General features: G+C 38.4%; 1 long non-coding RNA gene across 1 annotated transcript in view; it reads right to left on the bottom strand.

The window, feature by feature from the left end:
* LOC147582529 (uncharacterized) overlaps nucleotides 1-22,720 on the bottom strand; it is a 236,753-nt gene extending 214,033 nt beyond the window's left edge. The window contains exon 1 of the long non-coding RNA XR_015248743.1: nucleotides 22,623-22,720. This is a non-coding gene — a long non-coding RNA (uncharacterized LOC147582529). The remainder of the gene's footprint in view (nucleotides 1-22,622) is intronic.
* Between the last annotated feature and the right edge of the window lie 1,601 nt (nucleotides 22,721-24,321).

Raw genomic sequence — 24,321 nt, forward strand, 5'->3', positions numbered from 1 at the left:
CCTGAGCAATTAGAAATGGTACCTACATATCATGGTTATTGAGGGCATGGGTGGAAATGGAGTGGGAGATACACTTATCTGAATGGAAGAAACCCTATTCTTTTGAGCCAGTCAGTCTTTGGGGTCCAGCTCTCCTGCTCTCCTTGCTTTGACTCCTCTGTTATGGATGCTATGGCGATGGTCCCCTGTAAGACAGAGATTGTCTCTGTCTTGACATCCATCTGTTGAAGCTCTTAGCAACTACCACTTCCCTGCTCCATCTACCCCCTTCACTATCATTGAAGAGGACAAAACCTCTAGCTCTTTATTCCCTGCTTTTTGCAATCATTTTTTTTTTTTAATTTTTTTTTCAACATTTATTTTTGGGACAGAGAGAGACAGAGCATGAATGGGGGAGGGGCAGAGAGAGAGGGAGACACAGAATCGGAAACAGGCTCCAGGCTCTGAGCCATCAGCCCAGAGCCTGACGCGGGGCTCGAACTCACGGACCGCGAGATCATGACCTGGCTGAAGTCGGACGCTTAACCGACTGCGCCACCCAGGCGCCCCTTTGCAATCATTTTAAGAGCCACAGTTTCCCTAGTTTCTCTGAGAAAAGTACCAAGAGCTGGGTGTGGGCCAGATGCCAACCAGTGAAAATGCCCCCTTCTCCTTAGACTGGCTACAACTTCCATTATAATACACAAAAAGATAGAGACTGACAAGGCTCACCTCCTTCCTACCATTGACAACCAGGAAAAAAAAAGTCTAGTGTTCTTTAAATTATTATTGTAAACTTGATTTGCTAAGTGGTAAGTAGACAGATGGAAGATGGGCAGTCTAGAGCACTCTTGCTATTTATAGCCCATGTCAAGGCTTTATTTATTACTACTGCCTCTTCTCAAATCCACTTAAATAACCTATAAATTGCCAATGGTGTCCATGGAAACGAACTGGCAAAACGGGCAGTGCATTTGAAAAAAAAGAGAGGAGAGACACAAAGGACATAAAGGACCTTGTCAAAAAATAAAACCAGCTTCCTTTACAAAATCACACGCATGTCACTTGTCATTACAACTTATGATTTCAAAAGATAGAAATCAGGACCAATTTTCCTTCTAATACATACATGACACTTTCTTCAAACAAGTTAGGCCAGGCTGGCCAAGAGGAAGTAGGGCAGGGCCTGCAGGCAAACTCACAAGATCTGGACCTGTTGCTCAGAGTGTCCCCTCTTTCCATCTTCTCTGCCCTTTACCCCTCTCTTTGGTTCTCTCTTACTCCCACCCTGGCATCCAGTGTCTGCATTCTCCACAGAAATAAGTTTCCTGATTAGCCACTTTTAAGTAAAGCATAAATGGCCTGACCATTGGTCAGGGATGTTGAGAAGGGATCCCCTAGCAAAGAAGGAAACTCAATCCTTTGAGTTTCAAGTTTTATTTTAGCAACCTTTGATTCTGTTAGCAACCACATTAATGTAGAAAGGATTTAATGTACCTTCTCTCCTGATATTCCCGAAATTTCAGGAATCTTTAGCAGCCAGTACTTTTTAAAAATCATTCAAACAGCACTATGCCATGAATGCTTTATGTCCAAAAGTATGCAAAGCCCAAAGGAGAAAAGCCCACTAGGAAAAGAGCCTTGCTATAAACCAGTTGAGGAGAGGGGAGAGAAATTCATTCATTTATCCCTTACGATGTGTCTTTTTTGAGCTCCTTCACATCATGCAGGGCAAATGGCTGGATGGTAGAAATAGCTGGGTGGTGGAAGATTTATATATATATATATATATATATATATATATATATATATATATATATATATATATATATATATATATATAAAATATAAATATTCTTATCATCATGGGGAAAAACATATATAATTATAGAAATAATACCTAAAATTTATTGAGCATTTTTCACATGTCGGATGTTGCTCTAAGTGCTTTGCAGTATAAACTCCTTTTATACCCACAACAACCTGTGCCTTTTCTCAGACCCACTTAAACAAGCTGTAAATTTTCAGTAGTTTCTATGGAAACAAATTGGCAAAATGGACAGTACACTTAAAAAAATAAAAAGATGCAGAGAACAAAAAAGATCTTGTCAAAAATAAAATCAGTTTCATTTCTAGAATCACAAATAATTCATAGTCAATGCAATTATGTTTGCAAAGTTAGAAACCAGGACCAATTTTCCTTCCAACATGTAGATTCTCCAGGGAACACGGACAAGGCTGGTCAAGGGGAAGCTGGGCAGACATGCAGCAAATCACAAGCTCTGAAAATTTCTTCTTGGGTGTCCTCTGCACCATCCCCTTTTTTCTGAGCTCTCATTTCCACTCTAGCAGGTTAGTTTTATTATTCCCATTTTCGAAAGGAGGAAACTGGGATGCATATAGATTAAGGAACTTGCCCAAGGTGACACAGCTGGTAAATGGCAAAGCTACAGTTTGACTCAGGGAGCCTCACACCAGAGTCCATACTTGCAACCACTCAACAATTCTCTCCCTAAAAAATCACAATCACCCCATGCCACAGAGACACTTATAAAGTGCCACAGGAGCACAGAGGCAAGAGCAACTTCTTTCACCTATACAGTTAAATAGGGTATTAAAGAGTAAGTGGTTTTAACCTGAGTCTTGAAAGATGAGTAGTTCACCAGAAACGAGGGAACGTCACAGAACACCAACAGCTTGTGCATCATAAGGTAGCATGACATGTTAGACAAATGCCAGGTATTGTGTTGTGAGGGCATCTTTACCCATGCATGTTTGGAGGCAGGGATACCGTGACAAATGGTAAAACTGGGAAGTTTAGTGGGGAGAGTGGGGAAAATTACAAGAGAAACTTTATTGTATTATCCTTCTCACATTTGTTTAGATTTAAATAAACCGTTTAAGATTCAGCTTAAGTGTAATTTCTTTGAGAAGGTCTTCACTGCTTCCAAGGCTTACTTAGGATATCTGTAGTGAAGTATTCCATGCATTCCTGTATATTAGCAGCAAACTGTGTTGCAATTGTTAGTTTACATATCTCTCTCCCCTAGTGCTCTGTGCTGTCCTTGAAGGCAGAGCATGAATTTTTATGCTGAATACCTGTAGTTCCTTGAACAAAGGCTGCCACATAATGGATGCTCAATAAAACCCATAACCTCTTTTCTGCTCAAGGACTTGATCCCTGGAAGTATTCCATCTTTCTTCTGCATTACCATTTTCCTTTCATTGAGTTATTCTCATCAACCTAGAAATAGGTCCTTGTTTCTTCCTTATTAAAAAAAAAATGTTTTGAACCAATGTCTCTGCCTAGCTACTACACTATTTTATCTTATTTTCACCCAAAATGTCTTAAGAATGGTCAGTTCTTGCACTCTTAACTTCCTCACTTTGACTCACTTCAAACAGGCTTATATCCCTACCACCACCTCCAACAAAACTGCTCTTGCAACAATTACTAGTAATCTTTATCTCGCCCAACTGAAAAGTCCTTTCTCTGTCTTCACCTTGCTTGACTAATTTCTCCTTCTTCAAACACTCTCTTCTCTTTCCCTCCATGGCACTACTTTCTCCAGAGTGCCCTGAGATTTTGCCCTGGTCTCCACAGCCTTCTTTTCATGAAGACTCCAAAAATGAATTTATGATTTCTTCCAAACTGTTCTTTCCATGTTCTTCACCATCTTAGTGGCCCCATAACTGTACAGTTACTCAGTCTAAAAGCCAAGAAGCTGGGGCACCTAGGTGGCTTAGTTGTTAAGCGTCTGGCTTTGGCTCAGGTCATGATCTCGTGGTTCGTGAGCCTGAGCCCCACGTGGAGCTCTGTGCTGACAGCTCAGAGCCTGGAACCCACTTCAGATTCTGTGTCTCCCTCTCTCTGTGCCCTCCTCCACTCATGCTCTCTCTCTGTCTCTCTCTCTCTCTCTCTCAAAAATAAATAAACATTAATTTTTAAAAAAGATTAAAAAAAACCAAGATGATACTCTTCATGCCTTCTTTTGGAAGGGAATAAGACTCAGTCTACTCATACAGTCTATTAATGAGTCTCATTAACTCTACCACCAAATTGTGTCTGGAATCCAATCACTTAGCACTATTTCCCTGGCCATCATTCTGGTCCACACCACCACCATGTGTCACACAGACAATAGCAAACTTCCCCTATCTCCCTCTTTCCATTCTGTACTCTTCAAGTCCATTTTCCATATAACAACCAGAGTGGGGAGGGGGCATAGTGAGAATCCCAAGCAGGCTCTGTGCTGAGCGTGGCTCTATCTTATGACCACAATATCATGACGTGAGCGGAAATCAAGAGTCAGACGGTTAACCAACTCAGCCATCCAGACACCCCCACAGTGATTATTTCTTTCCTATTTTTTAAATCTCTTTTTGGTCTTGAAATAAAACAGCTATACAGACAGTACATAAAATACAAATGTTCACCTCAATGAATTATAAGGCAAATATACATCAAACAACTCTTATTTCAAGGTGTAGGCTCTTACTAGCACATAGATCTTAAACAAGCCCCTTCCAAACCCTAACCATCTCCTGCCCTCCTACAAATACATGTAAAGTGATAAATTACTTGTATTTATACTTTTACCACTTAATTAGGTATCTGTCAACTATAATAGAATTACACAGTATACATTCTTTTTAGTTCTGGACTCTTTTTTTTTTTTTTTTTAATTTTTTTTTTCAACGTTTATTTATTTTTGGGACAGAGAGAGACAGAGCATGAACAGGGGAGGGGCAGAGAGAGAGGGAGACACAGAATCGGAAACAGGCTCCAGGCTCTGAGCCATCAGCCCAGAGCCCGACGCGGGGCTCGAACTCACGGACCGCGAGATCGTGACCTGGCTGAAGTCGGACGCCTAACCGACTGCGCCACCCAGGCGCCCCAGTTCTGGACTCTTTCATCCAATGCATTTGTAAGAATTATGAATATTATTATCTGTAGTTGTAGTCAATTTATGTCCTTTGCTGTATAGTATTCCATTGTGTGTTTATGTCATAATTCATCCATTCTATTGTTAGAAATTTAAGTGTTTCCAATTTTGGATCATTGCAAACAATACTACTCTGAACATTCTTGTTTATGTCTATTAGCAGACATGCATACATATTTGTCCTGAATGCAGATCTAGTAGAGGAATTGCTGTGATATAGATTACATGTATTTTTAAACCCAAAAGAATCATTTTCCCCAAATTGATTATTCCAAATTGCAAGAGTAGAACAAGAAACACTTGTCTCTTCACCTAGACTTGCTAATTATACTTACTTTACCATATACTTTGCACTCTCCCTCATAGTAATAATATAGGTTTCTTTGTTATTGTCATTAGGTATGCTTACTTCTCATCATTGGCCATTTTAAAGAAGCACTTTGAACTAATTGAAACATCATGGCTCCTTAACCCTAAATACTTAAGCATTTATCTGAAGAGAACAAAGACATTTTCTGACAGATCATACTTACATATTATCAAATTCAGGAAGTTTAACATAAATAAGATACAATTAACTAATATAGTGCTTCTCAAACTTTAGTGTGCATACAAATCATGTGGATATGTTATTAAAATGTGAATCTAATCCATTAGGTCTGGGAGGGTGCCTGTGATTATGCATTTTTAATAAGTTCATAGATAAGGCTAATGCAGCTGATCCACAGACCATACTTTAAGTTTACATTGTACATATTCAAATATTTCTGATGGTGTCAATAATATACTTCAGAGCATTATCTTTTCTGATGCAGTATCAACCCAAGATCAAACATTACATTTGGTTGTCATGATCACCATCATTTTTGAAGGACATTTCACTGGGCTAAAATTTAAGGTTGCCAATTATTTTCTTCCAAAACACCGAAGGTATTTTTTCATTGCCCTTTTCTAACTTTTCAAAGCTAAGATGCTTTTGAGAAATCAGTTTTTAATCTCAATACTGCTCCTTTTAAGGTAAACTCTTTTCCCCTCTCCTATTTAAGATGATCTTTATTTTTGTTTTCTATTACTTCACTGTGATCTGTCTAGGTATTGGTTAGTTTCACTTATTTTGCTATAGTTTTGTTGGATTTCTTGAGTCTATGATTCATCAGTTTCAGAAAATTCTTAACCATTAGCACCTCAAATGTGATTTGAGGTGGCAAGAATATATCAGTTTTGCTGTGTCATCTTCCCCTTGCCCACTCCCCTACATCTTCCATTCTTTTGTTTCTCCACGCTTTTTTGTAGATATGTAATTTTCTCATCTATGTTTAATATCCTATTCAACAAATCCAATGAGTTTGTAATTTTGTTTCTTGCACTTGTAGTCAGGGAATTTATATTGGTTCCTTTCAAATCTGTTGTGTCACTTTTTAGAATGTCATGTTTTCTGCCAACATTTTGTATCTCATCTTCTGTCTCTCTGAAGAAAATAAGTAAAATTTTAAGTTTTAAATTACAGTATCTAGAGCCTTTGGGAGGTTTTTTCTATTTTTGAGGTTTCTACTATTTCTCATTTTTACGTTTTCTTATCTGCATACATCTGGTTCTTTGTTTCTATGCCAGACTTTGCATTTTAAATATTTATGGGATTTAAATTTTTTTTTAATATTTATGGGATTAGTTGGGGCCTAGAGTGATGCTCATTTCCTTCACAGGGGACTTCACTTGGCTTCTTCCGGGTAACTGTAAGAACTACAATCAGGAATGAGGTTAATAAATTATAGGACCTGAAAACTCCTGAGTCACTGAGAGGACTCAAGGTTCTTCAGTGATTCCAATAGCTTGTTTGCAAGTTTGTTCTTTCACCAGGGGTGCAGCTCTTTAGGAGTTTTCAGGGAAACTCTGAGACTTCCAATCTGTTTTACTGGCCCTTCTAAGCTGTCAAAAGGGCTGCTCCTTTTCCAAGAGAGCTCTTCGATTCAGGAAATGCCTCTTGGACAAAAGTGAACCCCAAATGCCAGGATCTCCAAGATGCTGTTGCAATAATTCCTCACTGACTTATTAGTTCTCCAAGGCCTTCCAGCAGATTAAAACACAAAAATTGGTTTATGTTTTATCCTTGAATGTAGAGTTAGTCTCAACTACCTAGTCTACCAGTTCCAAAAAGTGAATTCTAAATAATGCTTTTTTTTTTTTTTCAACGTTTATTTATTTTGGGGACAGAGAGAGACAGAGCATGAATGGGGAAGGGGCAGAGAGAGAGGGAGACACAGAACCGGAAACAGGCTCCAGGCTCTGAGCCATCAGCCCAGAGCCTGACGCGGGGCTCGAACTCACGGACCGCGAGATCGTGACCTGGCTGAAGTCGGACGCTTAACCGACTGCGCCACCCAGGCGCCCCTAAATAATGCTTTTCAAATATATGTTTTGGGATTTATATTTGAAGCATCCAACCATTGATATTAAATACAAAAGTGAGACAACAAAGAGGCAGATATTTTTGAAGTAGGTTTCAGAGAGCCAGTTAGTTAGACAACTGGCCTAGAAAGAAGACAAAAATGTGTTGAGAATGTACGGATTTTCTCAAGCCCAGAGAAAGGATTTATGAGACTAGTCTGAGAGTATGAGAAACATTCTCTACATTTGGAGAACATGGAAGAACATTGTCGATTCTATGTGAAAGAATCCAGATGAGAGGCCAGCTAAAGCAGCTCATCGTAGCAGAGTAAAATTGCTTTATCTGGGGAGTAACCACTCTCAGTGATGATCAAAGATGCATGAATGCTGGGGACCAGATATAGAACCTATGATTAAAAGAAATATGAGGTTAGGGTCATGTTTAAAATGATCCTGCATCAAAAGGGTTGTTTTTAGTGCCAGTGAAATTCCCAAAGAGGGTCTATGTGAAGTGGACAGCCAGAAAACCAGAAGTTGAGGGGCATAAGGAACACCAACTCAAAGAAGAGGTGATTCTCAAATGACAGGAGCTACAGTCTGAGGGCCCAGTCAAGGAGTCTCTTAAGAACCTATAAATGCCATAAGGCATAGGGTCACTTTACCTATCTTTCAGGCATCAGAAAAGCAAAGGTGTCTTCTAATAATATTAGCCACGTAAGAACTCCCTGTTCCACTACGTCTCTTCTTTACATGCACTACCCTGTAAGGGTCAGTAAGAGCATCTAGCAGACAGGAGGACAGGGAAGCAAGCCAAAAGAATGAATCTGATTGCATTTTGCTCCCTGAAGACAGGAAAATTCCAATGAAAGTTAAAGTCTTGCTTAATATATTGGAATGGACATCTGGCTTTCTGTACTGGGTTTGTATTTGTGGCTTAAGGAAACCACAAGGCTTTCTGTTACCTCTGAGTCACTGGAACATTCAAGGGTTTAGAAGGAGAAAATTTTTCAGTGAATTAATTTTAAAAGGTCAAAGGAAGGTAAAATGAGTTTGTAATGAGATCCCACTTTTTTCTAAGAAAAAAAGGACATCAGAGTTTTAGTAAGCTGACTGAAGAAGGGGAAAGTACTATAGAATAGGTAAAGAGGTTGAAGTCAGGAAAGCCAACAAAACCCCTATAGCACTACATGAGATAGAGAATGGAGAGGACTTTCAGGTGCTGGAGCACCTGGAAGTAAGAGGTATTTCTGTCACCCCCCGCCCCCAGAACTGTAGGGATATAAAAAGAGGAAAAAGTGAGTCAAAACCCTCTATTTCACCCCTATAGTTTACTTTCAGTATTGCCTTCAACTAATTGTTAACTCTGCTAATCCTCACCTCATCAATCAAGTGGGAAAAATAATGCTTGAGAAATGTAATAAAATATGTAATAAATGTGACAATATGGATAAAATATATAATGATATATGAACTCACCATAAGTTAATGAATGAGATGGAGTTGTCTAAAAGAATGAATTAATGAATGGTCAGCTCTGGTGTAAGAGTAGAAGAGATAAGCTTCGCATCTCAAAAACACAAACCAGATGCCACATTACAGCTGAATCTCCCCATGTAAACATTTCTTTGTGTGTGTTTTCTTTTAATAATCAAAGTCATATTTAAATATTAAATAGATGGTTTTACTGCCTCAAGGACCAGTCTGGAGAATCTACCTAGACTGGCACAAACCTGTTGGGGTAAATGATCCTACGTGCTATTCAGTTTAGTGTTTACCACCAAGCATTCGGTCAGAGCCCTGTGCTAACGGCTGCTGGCAAATCTTCCCATGATGGCTGAGTTCAAATGAATACCAAGGCAGTGTCAGCTGCTGGCTTTCATTAGATTCTCTCTGAGTCAAATATTAAAACAAGGCCACCTGATAGAATCATCTTGGATTCCTGCAGAAAGGGACTGGAGATGCTGGAAGCAAAATGAGGTCCAGGTGGGATAGCATAATAAGTTCTGCAATTTACAAGTGTTAATATGAAAATTCAGAATGTGAACCTCACTGGAAAGGATCTATAGGCTATTTATCTACTCAAAGTGACCTTGTAATCTATAAGTCATTAAAGTGATAGCAAAGAACATGAATGCCACCCTGTGGCTACCAGCAGAAGTTATACTTAATGTAACATAATTTTACATAATTAGAGGGTAATGGCAATGTGATTAAAAGAACACATGTAGATGCCAAGAGAAAAGAGGAATGGCCACGATAAACAGTTACCATTGCTAACATATGACTCAAGGAAGCATTGCCCAAAGTAATAAGGAAAAACCTCCTCAGTCTTTCAAAATAGCGTAAGCAAAAATAAATTCTGATTATAGATACACAAAGCATTAGACAAAGACATCAATAGATTACTAGTAATAGAGAACAGAGAAGTAAGTTAAGTCTTCCAGCATCCTTATCATTCAAGCATACTGAGATTAGGTGAGACCCTCACATACACACAAAGATGATTACCTTTCCATGTCCGTGTGCATCTTGTTATACTCAAATACGCACATTCCAATTCACAGACACATACATATATCCATTTTTTCTGTGAGTTTTTCCTACATTTGGCTACTGCAAAAACAATTGATGATTTCATTCATTTATTCACCAGATTTTCACAGAACCAGGTAGTGTCCTAAGTTCTAAGGCTACAACAGTACAGGTCCCTGCCATCACTGAGCTTTCATTCTATGTGGATCAACTGACAAATGTTGGTCAATTCCATGTGGTTCAAGTCCATGGAGAAAAATTAAACAATGTAAATGGAATAGTGAGTGCTGGAGGGTGGAGAATGGGGGAAAGCTTCTTCAAGACATTATAAAGTCTGAAGGATGTAGTGAGGGAGGAAGTCATATGGGTGAGGCAAGGAAGCTTTCAGGCAAAGGACAGCACAGTACAAAGGCTCTAAGGTCAAGTTTGCTGGGTGTATTTGTGGAACAATGAGGAGGTTAGTGTGCATAGAGCAAACTAGAGGAGTGTTTGGGGATGAGGAAGGACAGGTTATAACAAGGAGAGGACAGCTGGGCACAGGGCTTTTTGGACAATTTTTATGGCTTTGGATTTTACTCAGAATTAGAGCTTTCTGGCATGTTATGATTTATATTTTTAAAGAATCAGTCTGACTTCATACAAAAGCAAAATCAAGGTAACTATTTCAGTAGCCCAGCAGATGATGGTTGTAACTTGGTCCAAGACAAAATCAATGGATGTAGTAATGGTAGTCACATTTTAGACATGTAATAAATGTAGAATCAAAATAATTCATAATTGGATTCAATATAGGTACGCCAAAAAGATAAGAGTTCAAGGTTTTAGCTTGAATTACCAGAAGAGTGAAGTAGTCATTCACTGATTTGAAAAAGACTGAGGGAAGCATGTTGGTTGAGGATATCTGGGAGTTTTGCTTGGGACATGATAAGCCTAGGGCGTTTTTTTTAGCTGTCTAAATACAGGTGTTGGATTGAGGAGTAGGGTTACCATATTTAGCAAGTAAAACACAGATGTCCAGTTAAACTGAATTTCAGAAAAATAATAACTTCTAATGCAGTGTATCCCAAATATTATATTTATTTATGCTAACAAGTTATTTATTGTTTATCTGAAATTCAAATTTAACTGGGTTTCCTACATCTTATTTGGCAATGCTGGTCAAGAAGGCTTATAAGTTTCAAGGATGGAGTTCAGGAAAGAATTCTTGATTGGGGATATAAATTTAGAAATCATCATTTTATCGATGGTATTCAAAACTTGAGGCTAAGTGACATTACCCAGGAATGATCATGCTGAGAAAAGAGATGAAACCTAAGAATATGTTTTGGGCCACATTCAGAAATAAATAGTACAGTGTTGTAATCAGGCTTCAAACCATATAAGACTTATTAGTCTTTGAACATGAGCCACAGAATTATCCACATATGAACCTCTCAAAAGAAGACAAAGGCCAATTATGAAGCTGAATTTCTCTCAGTCTGTCTCTAAACCACTTTTTCCCATACATTATCCCTTCTATCACATCACGAACTTCTGAAAAGACAGTGACAAATAGGCAGACCTCTCAGTCTCAAGATATGAAGGAAAGCATCTCACACATTCCATCCTAGGTCACCATAGTAACAAAGGTTCTGAAATTATTTAATCTACTTTCAAATTCCATCTCCAAGGTGAGCAAAACTGATGTAAAAGAAGAAATATTAGGCCAGTGAAGGCCAGTGGGGTATTGAAGTTTTAATGCCAGTGTTTTGAACTTTAAGACAAAGAACATGAAAGTTTGTAGATCGCCATTTTATTTCACTTAGAAATACTTCAAGTTTCTAAATGGAAGAATAGAGTGTCACCTGGAAATTAATGAGTGGTCAATTTGGAATAAATGAAGCAGCTTAGCTCATAATATGGCTATAGGTAGGCGGAGCTTTATTCCTGTACACAGATGCCAGGGGTGCCTGGTTGGTCCACCAAACATACACACCCTTAATGTCATACCACCTTTAGAAGTCACTTCAGTGTTCAGCTGGATTCATCCTCTTGTCCTTGCACAAACTAATCAGAGTGGTAGAATGCAGAATTCATAGAATAATCTGCCTTTGCTGTCAGACAAATCACGGTGTGTGTTTTGGTTCTGCTCTTCCTAACTGTATAACCTGAGACTTGTTAATCAACATCTCAAACTTTAGATGTCTCCATCTGCAAAATGGGGGTACTAATAATACCTGACATACAAGAATTTTGTATGGATTAAAGGAGATGAGCCTATTAATCCGTTAGCAGAGAATCTACCACATAAAGAGTGTTCAATATTGGTTTTATATCATTTTTATAATCATTAATGCTGTACAGTAAATACTCATATGTAGGAGTGAAAAATAGCACAATAGTACTCAAAGCATAACAAAATGGAAGGGGGGAAAAAAACAAGAAAAAAGTTTCACCCAAGTCTTCCACATCTGATTATCTCCCGAGCTGCCTGCTTTGTAATACGGGTTGAATCCCCCTTTAATGGAATGACTGGCTAGCAAATCACTGCTGCCACTCTGGGGCTAGTTCACGGCTTCAGGAGCACTCCACTATTCTTGTCATGGTTTCACTGACAGAGCAATGTCCCTGAGCATTTTAATACTGTCCTCTAACATGAATTTGGAAAGCTAATTTATAGAAAGAAATATAATTAATGGGAAAAATATACAGTATATAAACTTTAAATATGGAGATTGCAAATTGCCATTAAAGCAATCACCAAATTCTATTTTCATCATGGGAAGATACGTAACGCTTGGGGCAAGTGGTAAGGTGGGATTTGGAGGCAGCCTCTATACTCCCCAGTGTTTGGGCTTCCCCATTCTCAGCAGTTATCTTCTCAACTATCAGAAGCTCCTCTCTAAAACAAAGGGAATGCTTACAGAAAAGGCTTTGGGATCTTCCTAGTACCCCTTCTCACACTGCTCCCTGGCCTGGGCCACAGTGTCATGCCTGCTCCCCCCATCCTTTCCTCTTTATTGCCAGCACCAGTTTGCCTAGCTTCCCATCTCCCTGAGCACTGAAATGCTGCAAACCTGCCCACCTGCAAAAAGGTGACACTGTGTTTCCTCATGACTGTATCACCTCTGTCAAGTTCATGAGCTGCATCATCTGATGAATAATCACTCTAGACTGAAGAAAAAGAAGAAAACTTAATTATTTAATACTATCTATTAGTAGGAACACCTGATGCTATTATTTCTTTTTAGAGAATTGGGATAGATTAGTTTAGTTTGGTCCACATATTAGAAGGTAAACATGTATGCAAAAGATAATCATTGGAGGTACTAGGTTGAACTACATGAAACTACTGGTATTTGACTATTTTTCCCTACAAATACAGTAATTCGCACAGTTCAACCTAATAGAAACATTACATTGTTTCACAAAATGCATGTTGCCTCTGGAGGAAAGAAAGTGCTGGAACATTGAACTAGTATCTGCCATCACGAGAAGATACTGGAAGCAATCAGTGTGATTCAGAGGAACCCAAAAGTTCTCCAAACACCTTCTCAATATTCAGAATGGAGAGACCTGAGCTAACACCATATCCCCTTTTTGCAGGTGTGACGTTTGAAGGACTGCTATAAATAAATTGACCAACCATAATGTAAATTGACAAACAACATGTTCCTCATCATCTAGCGCCCAATTCTTGGCATAAAAAAAAGTGTTATTTTAGAGATTAAGAAAAAAGGAGGGAACCTGTTACAGAGAAAGAAAAGTTGTAAAAGACAATGTAAGGTACTTAGTGCTCAGGGGACAGAAGAAGGGGGGTTGACTCACTCAATATGCACACCGAAGTCAGTAATTGCAATCACTGACTCAAAGACATGTCTCCCTCTATGTTTGGAAATCAGCCAATTCATCTCCATTCTCTCACCAGATTCAAAGTATGTGTTTCTAAGGCACAACTTTCTTTCCCTTCAAAAGCTGTTCTTGGTGAGTAGATCTCAGCCCTGTTACCTAAGAAAAACAAAAATTCCCCAAGACTGCTTTGAGGCAGGAAGAAATGAAAATCAATGTGTCACCATATACAGAAAAGCAGAAGGCTCAGTTCAAAAGGACATTCTAAAGAGTCCTTTTTCTCACTCATGAGGATGGCCAAGATGCTCATGTACCATATGTGGGCCAGTCATTAAATTCATTCAGAATCTAGAGCTTAAATCAATATAGTTCTATAAAATGTTTCCGTTTTTAAAACATATTCTCAACCAATATCATATTACCCCATGAGACAGGCGGGAAAAGTAATGTTAGCCCTATACATAGGTAAGAAAGGTAGAAAATTTTTGCTAATAAGGAAATTGAGGCTCATGTATTCGCCTAAGATCTCACAAGCATTCCAAGAACTACAACAAGAATTGAGGCCTTCTGATTATTCCATATCAGAAATAACATTCTTTGAATCTAGAGAGATCTAAGTGCCAGCTCTACAACCAACTGATCTGTAATCATCTGAGTCTGTTTTATTAGCTATAAAATATGAATAGTTGGGTCTATTTCATGGGATCACAGGCTATGCTTAATTAATGTTGGTTCTCTTTTCCCCTGCTTCCCAAAGAGGGAGGATGCTATGATGGGAAGATGAAGTGAAATGAGCAGATATTCAGTGGTTAACTATAAAAAGTAGTGAAGGAAAAGAGTTCTGTGGATCAAAGTTTGAAACTACAAGAATGTCTTGGGTGCCTGGGTGGCAGAGTCGGTTAAGCGTCTGACTCTTGGTTTCGTCTCAGGTCCTAATCTCATGGTTTGTGAGTTCAAGCCCACGTGGGGCTCTGCGCTGACAGCGTGGAGCCTGCTTAGGATTCTTTCTCTTCCTCTCTCTGCCCCTCCCCCACTCACGTTCTTTTTCTCTCTCACTCTTTCTCTCAAAATAAATAAATAAAATTTAAAAATTATATATAAAAAAAAAAAACTACAGGAAAGTCTTTTGCAGCTTCAGTGCCTCCTACACAGTGTTGTTACCCAAATAGGTAATGGTGGTTTCAGTATGAAACTGACATCCTTAAGGTTGTTCATTTTCTCTATTAAACGTGAATACATACTTTAAAACCTAATTAAAAATGAAGATTACAATCTACTTCCCTCATCCAAAGAAAACAAAATAGAAAAGAAGTTGCCCTAAAGGTTAATGCAAAAAATAACTTGTTATCTTGATTCTTCTACTTTTCTTTTTTATTTATTTATTTTTTTAAATTTTTTTTTCAACGTTTATTTATTTTTGGGACAGAGAGAGACAGAGCATGAACAGGGGAGGGGCAGAGAGAGAGGGAGACACAGAATGGGAAACAGGCTCCAGGCTCTGAGCCATCAGCCCAGAGCCTGACGTGGGGCTCGAACTCACGGACCGCGAGATCGTGACCTGGCTGAAGTCGGACGCTTAACCGACTGCGCCACCCAGGCGCCCCGATTCTTCTACTTTTCTAAAACATTTAACTTCAAACCTAAGTTTAATACTGGATTAGCTTTAATGAAGGATGGTAATTTCTTAAAAAATACAATATGGCCATCTCTGAATTATCCTTATTTACAGAGGGAACCAAAGAAACAGAAATCCTAAAACAGCCTATTACCTCAAAGTATTTTCTTGCCATAAAGACCAAAATATAGGTGATGTCATATGATTTTAGAAAAATGAAACTATTTCTTTATGAGCATACACATCTTTGAGGATGGTAAAAACAAAAAGCTATCAATTTGGTACAAATTCATTCATCAGCTAGTTGTTACCTACATTCTAAGTGGGACATTAAGAGAATGGGACATGGAAGTAATAATCCCAAGAATAATAAATAACAATTTTTATATGACAACAGTGAATTCAAAGGAAACACTCTCTTCTTAGTTCTTCTGGACAACATGAAAGTCCAAGGTAGAGGAAGACAGATCACTAACATATACCTGTTACTTTTTGCATGGATATGACACTGTATTGTAATGTGTAGGGTGTTAACTGTTATTTTTAAAATTTTATGAAATTATTCATGCTTTTTTCATTCAATAAATACTTTGAGCACCAACTATTTTCCATGCACAGTGCAGGGGCTTGAGGGGGAAAAAGGTGACTAAATCATAGCTACCATTCTCAAATAGTTTAAAATACAGTGACATACAAACCTGTTTCAAAATAAGTTTACATTCCCTGAACCACAGATAGTAGAAGAGGCATTAGAGAGTCACCAACTGAGCATTAAAAATTAATTTTAATACCTCAAACTATAGGGCATTAGTTGGATGGGCTATAGTACATGTTGTAATGGAATATGATGACATAATTTAAAAATAACATTATTGAGTTCTGTTTAAGAATAAGAAATTGTTCACAGTATATTAAATGTAAAATTAGGTTTAAAATATGTATCATTTATACCCCAAAACTTAGTGACTTAAAGTAATACTATGGTATATTTCATAATCTTTTGGTTGGCTAAGGAGGCCTTCTGCTGTAATCTTCTAGAATCACTGATGCAGTAATTCTTTGCAATGGAGCTACAGGCTCACCTGGGGCCTGGCTTATGTGGGACACTTTTAAGACTGTAGTTCCCTATAAATGAGGTCTTATATCTTCACGAAGTCTAGACCAGGTGGTTATCAGGCCTTCCACTTGCATCATGCTTCCTGATGTCCCACCTGCTGATAAAATCACAGGGCTAAACCCAAAGTCAATGTGGGAGCCATGTGCACACATAGAAGGATGACTCATCAGCAGCCATATACAGTCTACCACAAATTTCAAGCCATTATGAGCACATTCTAACACACACACAGTCTGAAGGAGATACAGCAAAATATTAATTTACCTTTGGCAGGGTGGACAACAATGACTTTACAGGTATTTTTCTTTACTTTTTAATGTGCATTTAAAAAAACATTTCTACAATTAGCATATATAGATGCATTATTTCTATTAAAGATTCAAAATTAGTTCAAATAAAATAATTCTGTGGATATTTCCCATCCAACAATATAGAACTCGTTCAACCATTAGAATATCTGAATGATGAACATTTCACAGCAAAAATACCACATAGAGACATTGTTCTCCTTCTCTCCCTCATTCTTGTAGAAAGAAATTTGCAACACTCCCATTGCTATTTTTCTACTAGCTAAACATCACTCATCCATTTAGTTTTGAAAGTTTGAAAATTACATGAGTCATGTGTTATTCACCAAAAATTTCAGTAATATTAGCATGTTTTCAGACAATGATTTAAATATACACACATACTTGTGGCCAAATCAAGTTATACTTAGGAGAATCACCTCATTCTTCAGTAATACTCTCACTGCTAAAGCTAATGTACTTTTGCTCTGATTGTCCTCACTCCTTTTGTGGTCAATCATTTCTTCAAGGTTCCCTTTGTTCCAATGCCTTACTTAACCAGCTCAGCCCATGCTGATACCTCCTTTTTGCAGTTGCTTCAATCTCCGGGTCATGTTCAGTTTTGTACTGTCATGTAGGGGCTTATCTTCTGTATGTGCAGGCCCTCCATGACCACTGTGGTTACTCAAATATTTGAAACCTCTCAGAAGCTCTGAGCTTTTTGTGTAGGACTTGAACATAAGCTTTGATTATCTAAGCACCTTCAAATTTCAATTAGTTGAGCCTTTGGATTTTCAAAGGTAAGAAGCCATCCCAGTTTCCATCTTTACACTTGCATCAGGAGAAACAGGTACATAGATGTCCTGCTTATGAGCACTCATAATTTCTCCTGAGTGGTGACATCAGTTTTTGGTAAGGGAAGTTTCTTACTAGTGAAAATTTTAGCCGGTGTGTCCTCATTTTGGAGATTTGTGAAGGGCATTTGGCAAGAACACATTCTAGTAAATGAAGAAACATCTCTGCAGTGGTAGCTTTTACTCATCACAAATTGAACAAACTCATTTTGAAGACCACTTCTCCTTCCCTTCTAGTCAGTTCCCGAGCATCCTTTCTATTATCTAAAGAAGAGAGAGGATGGCATTGGCAGAGGGAAGACTTACATAGTAATATTTCCTGGAGCCAGAGTGGAGGCAGGCAGCTCTGGGTGCATTATGGAGATGTAAGGAAATGGAGTTGTTTCAAAAGCAGTAAAAGCTTCCTTTATATAGTCTCCTCTTTTTTTACACTAGCTGTTTAATCTGAGTATTTCCCAGCTTTTTGCAGATGATAAAAAGGTGGAAAGAATGTTTATCTAATAAAGTCCATGCTATTAAACAAGCAATTTTGTTTTGAAAAAAAAAGGTACGTCATCACTTTCTTCCACTGACATCCAAAGTAGGATTGAGAAGCTTTTTGTTTTATCATCCTTTCTTATGTCTTCTTCTTTTTTTAAAAAAATCTCTGCCACTCCTTCAGGGTTCAGTGTCCATATCTGTGTCCAGACACTGCCAAAAAATATAGTGATGATCTCATCATCATGGTGGTGATCCTCAGTGGTCTCTCCTTCCTTATCATGATCCTGTTTCTATGGGACTTTAATAGAGAGAAGACTGCTTGTGTTCAAAGCCTGGTCTGTCGCTTCCTAGCTGGGCAAACTTGGGCAAATTATTTTATTTCTACGTACCTGGATTTGTCTTAACCTACAACCAAACCTACGTCCTAAATTTGTTGTGAGATTAAATGAGTTAACATATGAAAAGCACTTTGAACAGTGTTTATCACATTGCAAGCACTCATTGAATGTTATTATATTTCTTTCATTTCTTACACTACTTGACAGTGGCATCCATGTCTAATGTCTCACCCACAGAATCTGACTTAGAGAAGCCTACTCCCTCCACAACTAAGGATGCTTGGAACAGCCTAAGAAATAAGAATAGGTCTACAAAAGGAAACTAAAGCTGATTTAAGAACTTAATGCAGCAAATTTTTATAGAATCATAGAACTAAAAGGAAATTAGAAATGGTACAACCAAATGTTTATCAATGTTGGAAATACTAATCAGAGTAATATCCATCACCTCTACCACACATACAAACACCCTTAACTCTCTCACCTCCTCATCTGACATCCACCAAACCCCAAACCCAGGTTCTGTTAAGATTCATTGAAAGCTCCATGTGTATTGTGGAAAAGGCAATCAGATGATCTGATGTAGCTCTACCCACTCCTTGCCACTGGAATCAACATATCCTAACTCTCTCAGTTTACGGAGGAGAAAAACAAGAGCAAGAGAGGAGCAATCATTCTGCCAAAGACATGTTGCTAATTATTGGGACCAGTTCTTCCCTGGCTATTGTTCCACCCCTACAATTTTAGTGTCTCCAGCTTCTTGTGAAGTATGCTTGCCACTACATAAAATAATTTCTGGCAGCCTCTAGAGGATATCCCACAAATGCTCAATATCAAACTGTCCTAACAGCCACTGCATGGCTTCTCTGTTCCTCTTCTGGTCATCTCTTTGAGTTACAATCTCATTTTCTAGTTAATGCTGGATCCATGGCACCTGCAGATCCCATGGCATCTTTCACTTCCCACTGCTGCTTCTGCTGGGCATGAACACTGCTGCTCCCATCGATGCTGCTATCTTCCGTTTGGCACCACTGCCTCCCACTGGGCACTACACCCCCACAAACACCCTGGGACCTATAAGGCATCAAAGGTACGTGCTGTGTACTATGTCTTCTTACACAGAAGACCAAGGTAGCGCAACGTATATTGAAGTCTGTCCCCGTATTGCAAAATAACTCTTCCTTTCAAATTCTTACTTATGGATCCTTGTGTCTCTTGCTTGGCTCACATATGAAAATAAGTAGATAAAAAACACAGTAAGGAATTCCAACAAATAAGAATCAGAGGTCCTAACGACTCTACTTTGCTCCCTATGGCTAGTTTGTAAACTAAAATTATATGTAAAAATGTTGCATGTATATAATTTTTTTTCCCTTCTGGTAAGAAATATGAGATACTCAAAGGGCCAAAGAAGGTCGTAGCTTTATGTTGAGATTTCCTATACAAAGCCCTATAATCTTTTATGAAAATGGACCCTTGCTATATCTATCCCACTGGGTCACCAAACCTGCCAAGATGTGTGAACCCCTTAGTAGTGGTTGCAGATCAGGCCTCCATGCTACTAGCTGTAAGTAGCAAAACCAGGACCATGTGTTTAGCTGTGTTGAGCTGAATTAAACAACAAGATCACGTGCTTCTCATTTTCCTACCTGAAATCTTTCTTGGTGACTGAAGACCCTATGACACTGGGGGCTAAAGAGAACCTGAAAGAATCCAATCCATGAGAATGCCAAGAAGATTATAAACCCAGTTGGTGGAAGCCACCTTTCTGGGGGCTGATGAAAAGTGCATCTCCTCCCCACCTGCATCTACTCAGGCAGCCCCATGGGGTGATTTAGCATGCTGCAGCTGTGCAGATTTCCATCTCTGATAAAACTTTGCCTGAGAGCTATTTGCTGATGATTGTCAACAATCAAATGAATTATAGATGATGTTGGTAAACAAAATGCTGCCTTGATGAATGATGAGTTGGCTCTATTCTGACATGACTGCTAAGTCATTCAAAGCGCTGATTAAACCCATTACTGTAAAATAATCACCATCCATTACCTTTAATGTCGTGAACTGACAACCTAGTTAAGGCAGCTGATGGTGTCAGCAAAGTGATTTGTTGTACTGCATGTCCATCGACAATAAATCACTCCGATAAATCAATGAACAGTAGCAATAAAACAATATATTTTCATATTTCTTGACATTCAATTACAGAGTGAGTATAGTGACTTATTCTTAAACACAAACACCGATATGGAAGGATTCAGCATTCACCAGCAATGAACACAGGATTAATTCTATTTTAGCCTAGACTGAAGGAGGCTTGCATAATTGTGTGTGTACATGTGTGTGCGCCTTCTTCAGATACTTACCATAGTTGCTGCTGCCAAGATAACACATGATACAAACATAATGATGACACTAAAGATGTTTCTGGTCCTTAACTTAAACAAGGAAAGGCAGTAACATAGAATCATGACCAATGGACCAAAACTTAGGTAAGGAAAGGCAATAACATAGAAGAGCGACCAATGGACCAAGAATTAGAAGACCTGAGAACCCATTTTAAACCAGCTGTTTGACTTTGCACAAGTCACTTAACCTTTCTGGGATTTAGTTTCTTCATATCTAAAGTAGAGACGATACTTGCCTACTTCAGGGAGTGATTTTATCAATCAAATGATGAAGTAATATATATGAGAATCCTTTGCAAATGGAGCACCTTCTTCAAAATTTAGTTTTCATTTCCTTATTCTGAAGCCACTATTAGCTTTAAAACTCTGTCAGCTTATATGTTGAGGACTCTTTCTAGGTTTAGAGGTCTTATATGCAATTAAATCTTAGCTAACTCAAATTTTTATACAGTAATATTTTAGGTACTGAATCTTTATTCACTGACATTATCTAGCACTTAATTTTTTGCTAAGTAATGTCCTAGGTCTTGAGAGGACAATAATGAAAAGAAAGTTCACCATTTCATGATGGAAATAGAAAAGAAACCGGAAAATAACAGAACTTGTGTAAAAAATCATTATATAAAAGTCAATTCATCAAATACCCAAAACACACTTTATTTTAGCCAATATGGTAGAAACTTTGGAAACAATAATGCATACTTCTGATTCTTCAACTCAGTTTCACAAATGTTTTTTGGACAACTATTAGATACAAGGGACCGCATATATATATATATATATATATATATATATATATATATATATATATGAATGATTTGGACCCTCAGAGGACCTCCTTTCTAGTTGAGAGGAAAAAAAAAGTATACAGGTAACATCAATAGGAGGCATAATTTGTGGAGAACATTCCAAAAGTAACTACCAAGCTTCTTTATGATTAGAAGAGAAATTATATTTGATTGGGCAAATAAAGACAAGCACTAAGGAGGGTTGGTATTTAAGATAATTCTACAAGGAGGCACCTGGGTGATTCAATCAGTTAAGGGTCCAACTCTTAATTTTGGCTCAGGTCATGATCTCACAGTTAGTGAGTTCACTGACAGTGCAGAGCTTGCTTGGGATTCTCTCTCTCCCTTTCTCTCACCCCTCTCTCCCTCCCTCCCTCCCTCCCTCTCTCTCTCTCTCTCTCAAAACAAATAAATAAACTTAAAAAAAAGGATGGTTCTACAAGGATGAGTAAAACTTAAGTAGAGCAATGTGATAAGGTCTGGAGGAATGGATAATTCAAAGAAAGAAGTACTCAATGGAGAGATACACAAAGGCAAGGATAAGGATATGAGAAAACACAAAATGATATCCAAGTTGTTGAGTTCCCCTACTTTGGTGATGCATCAGTTTGGAGAGGCTAGGTTGTGTTGCGGTAACAAATTAACTCCAGAATCCCAATAGCTCAAGAACGCACCAACACATCAAAGGTTTATTTCTTGCTCACAACACATATCCATCAGAGATCAGGAGGGATTCAAATTCTGCCATTTTGTAGCTGCATGATCTGAAACATGCAGCTTTCCTTGTTGCTTCACAAGAATAAAGAAGCATGGATAATTCACACCTGTTCTTCTATGCTTTGGCACAGAAGAAACACATGTATTTTCTGCTAACAGCCAATTAACCAGAGCTAGCCATATGTCCTAACCACAAGGAACAGAGAAATATAGAGAAAATTAGGTCCTTTGTTGAGCATTACTATGTGTGTCATGGCTATTCTATAAAACATGTACAAATCAAAGTAGAAATTGAGAAATGTCAGTCACTTCTAGCCAAGAATGTCAGAATAAATAATTTGCACTTACCTTAATAGGAACTGGGGTGTCCATTGAAAGTATTTGATGAGAAGAGTGAGTTGATTGGGTTTGGTTAAATCCAGCTATAATCCTGAAGATGGTCTCCTGGAGACAGAGAATTAAAGCCTAAATTGGTGTCATAGCTGTGACAATGGTAAGAAAAGGACATACATAAAGCATTCATGAAGGTAAATCTTGTTGCATTTGGCCATTAATTGAATGTGGGATCTGAGAAGTAGGGAGAAAAAAAAAAGGAGAGATACAATGGCTTGAATAATGGTGGTGCCATTGTACAGGCAATCTGGAAAACACACTTTGGAGATGCCATGTCTAGGAACTAAAGGTTATCACTGAGAATCAGAGTGTTGAACTGAAGCACAATCACTACGGCAGAAGCCAGAGAGGTGAGATGGGTCTAGTGTACATTCATATCCATTCACAAATTGTCTAAGATTTCTTTTATTTTTTAAAAAAATTTTATTTATTTTTGAGAGGAAGAGAGAGCATGAGTGGGGGAAGGCCAGAGAGAGACAGAGAGGGGGACACGGAATCCAAAGCAGGCTCCAGGCTGTCAGCAAAGAGCCTGATGCAGGGTTCAAACCCACGAGCCTTGAGATCACAACCTGAGCCCAAGTTGAATGCTTAACCAACTGAGCCACCCAGGCGCCTTGCCTGTCTAAGATTTCTAATAGGCTACTCTTTCATTTCTTTACCAATATTGTGGTCACACAAATCATCACTAAAAGACACGTGCCTTATACATCAGCCAACATGGTATCTTTTCACTACCCATAAATAATTACTATTAATAATGGTAAATACAACTCTGAAGTCATTATTTATAGCATAGTAGAATCAGGGTGTTTCTGTTCTGCCTCTTGTACTAACTAGGAGCCTGGATGCAAGGAAATTAACTCATGACTCTATTTCAATTTCCTCATGGGATATGCATTGTTTGCTTAAAAGTCATCTTCTCGGGGCGCCTGGGTGGCGCAGTCGGTTAAGCGTCCGACTTCAGCCAGGTCACGATCTCGCGGTCCGGGAGTTCGAGCCCCGCGTCGGGCTCTGGGCTGATGGCTCAGAGCCTGGAGCCTGTTTCCGATTCTGTGTCTCCCTCTCTCTCTGCCCCTCCCCCGTTCATGCTCTGTCTCTCTCTGTCCCAAAAATAAATAAACGTTGAAAAAGTCATCTTCTCTGTGAGGTCTTTTCTGCATCCCACCTAAATTTCTACTGTCACCCTCCTACCAAATTTGCATATGCTTTATTTTTTTCTCCTTAAACTCTAATATGCTTTATGTTTTTTTCTTTTCATCCTTGCTTATACTCTGTCTCCCCCACTAGAATATAAGCTCCATGAAAATGGGGTTGTTTGTCTATTTTGGCTGTACTCAATACACAAAGGGCTCTATAAATGTAATAATAAGAATAATACTATTATCATAAAAGGGCTTGTAATAGGACTTAGCAGCAAATTATATATAGCCTGTTGTACCAGGCTTTTTGAACCCCAAAGCATTTCCCTGACCCTAAATATATCTGTACATTATTTTTAATACATGCTTAATATTCCAAAATAGATGTCCCTTAAATTTACTTTGCCACTTCCTATATCTTTAATATTTCAGTTGTCATCTTACTGTGGACCACACTGTAATAAATGCTATGGAATATATAATTTTGCATTTTTCTCACATCATTTATTATATTC

The sequence above is a fragment of the Puma concolor genome, chromosome A3, assembly GCF_028749965.1.
Source record: "Puma concolor isolate L17-30 chromosome A3, mPumCon1.1.hap2, whole genome shotgun sequence".
In the NCBI taxonomy this organism is placed as follows: Eukaryota; Metazoa; Chordata; class Mammalia; order Carnivora; family Felidae; genus Puma; species Puma concolor.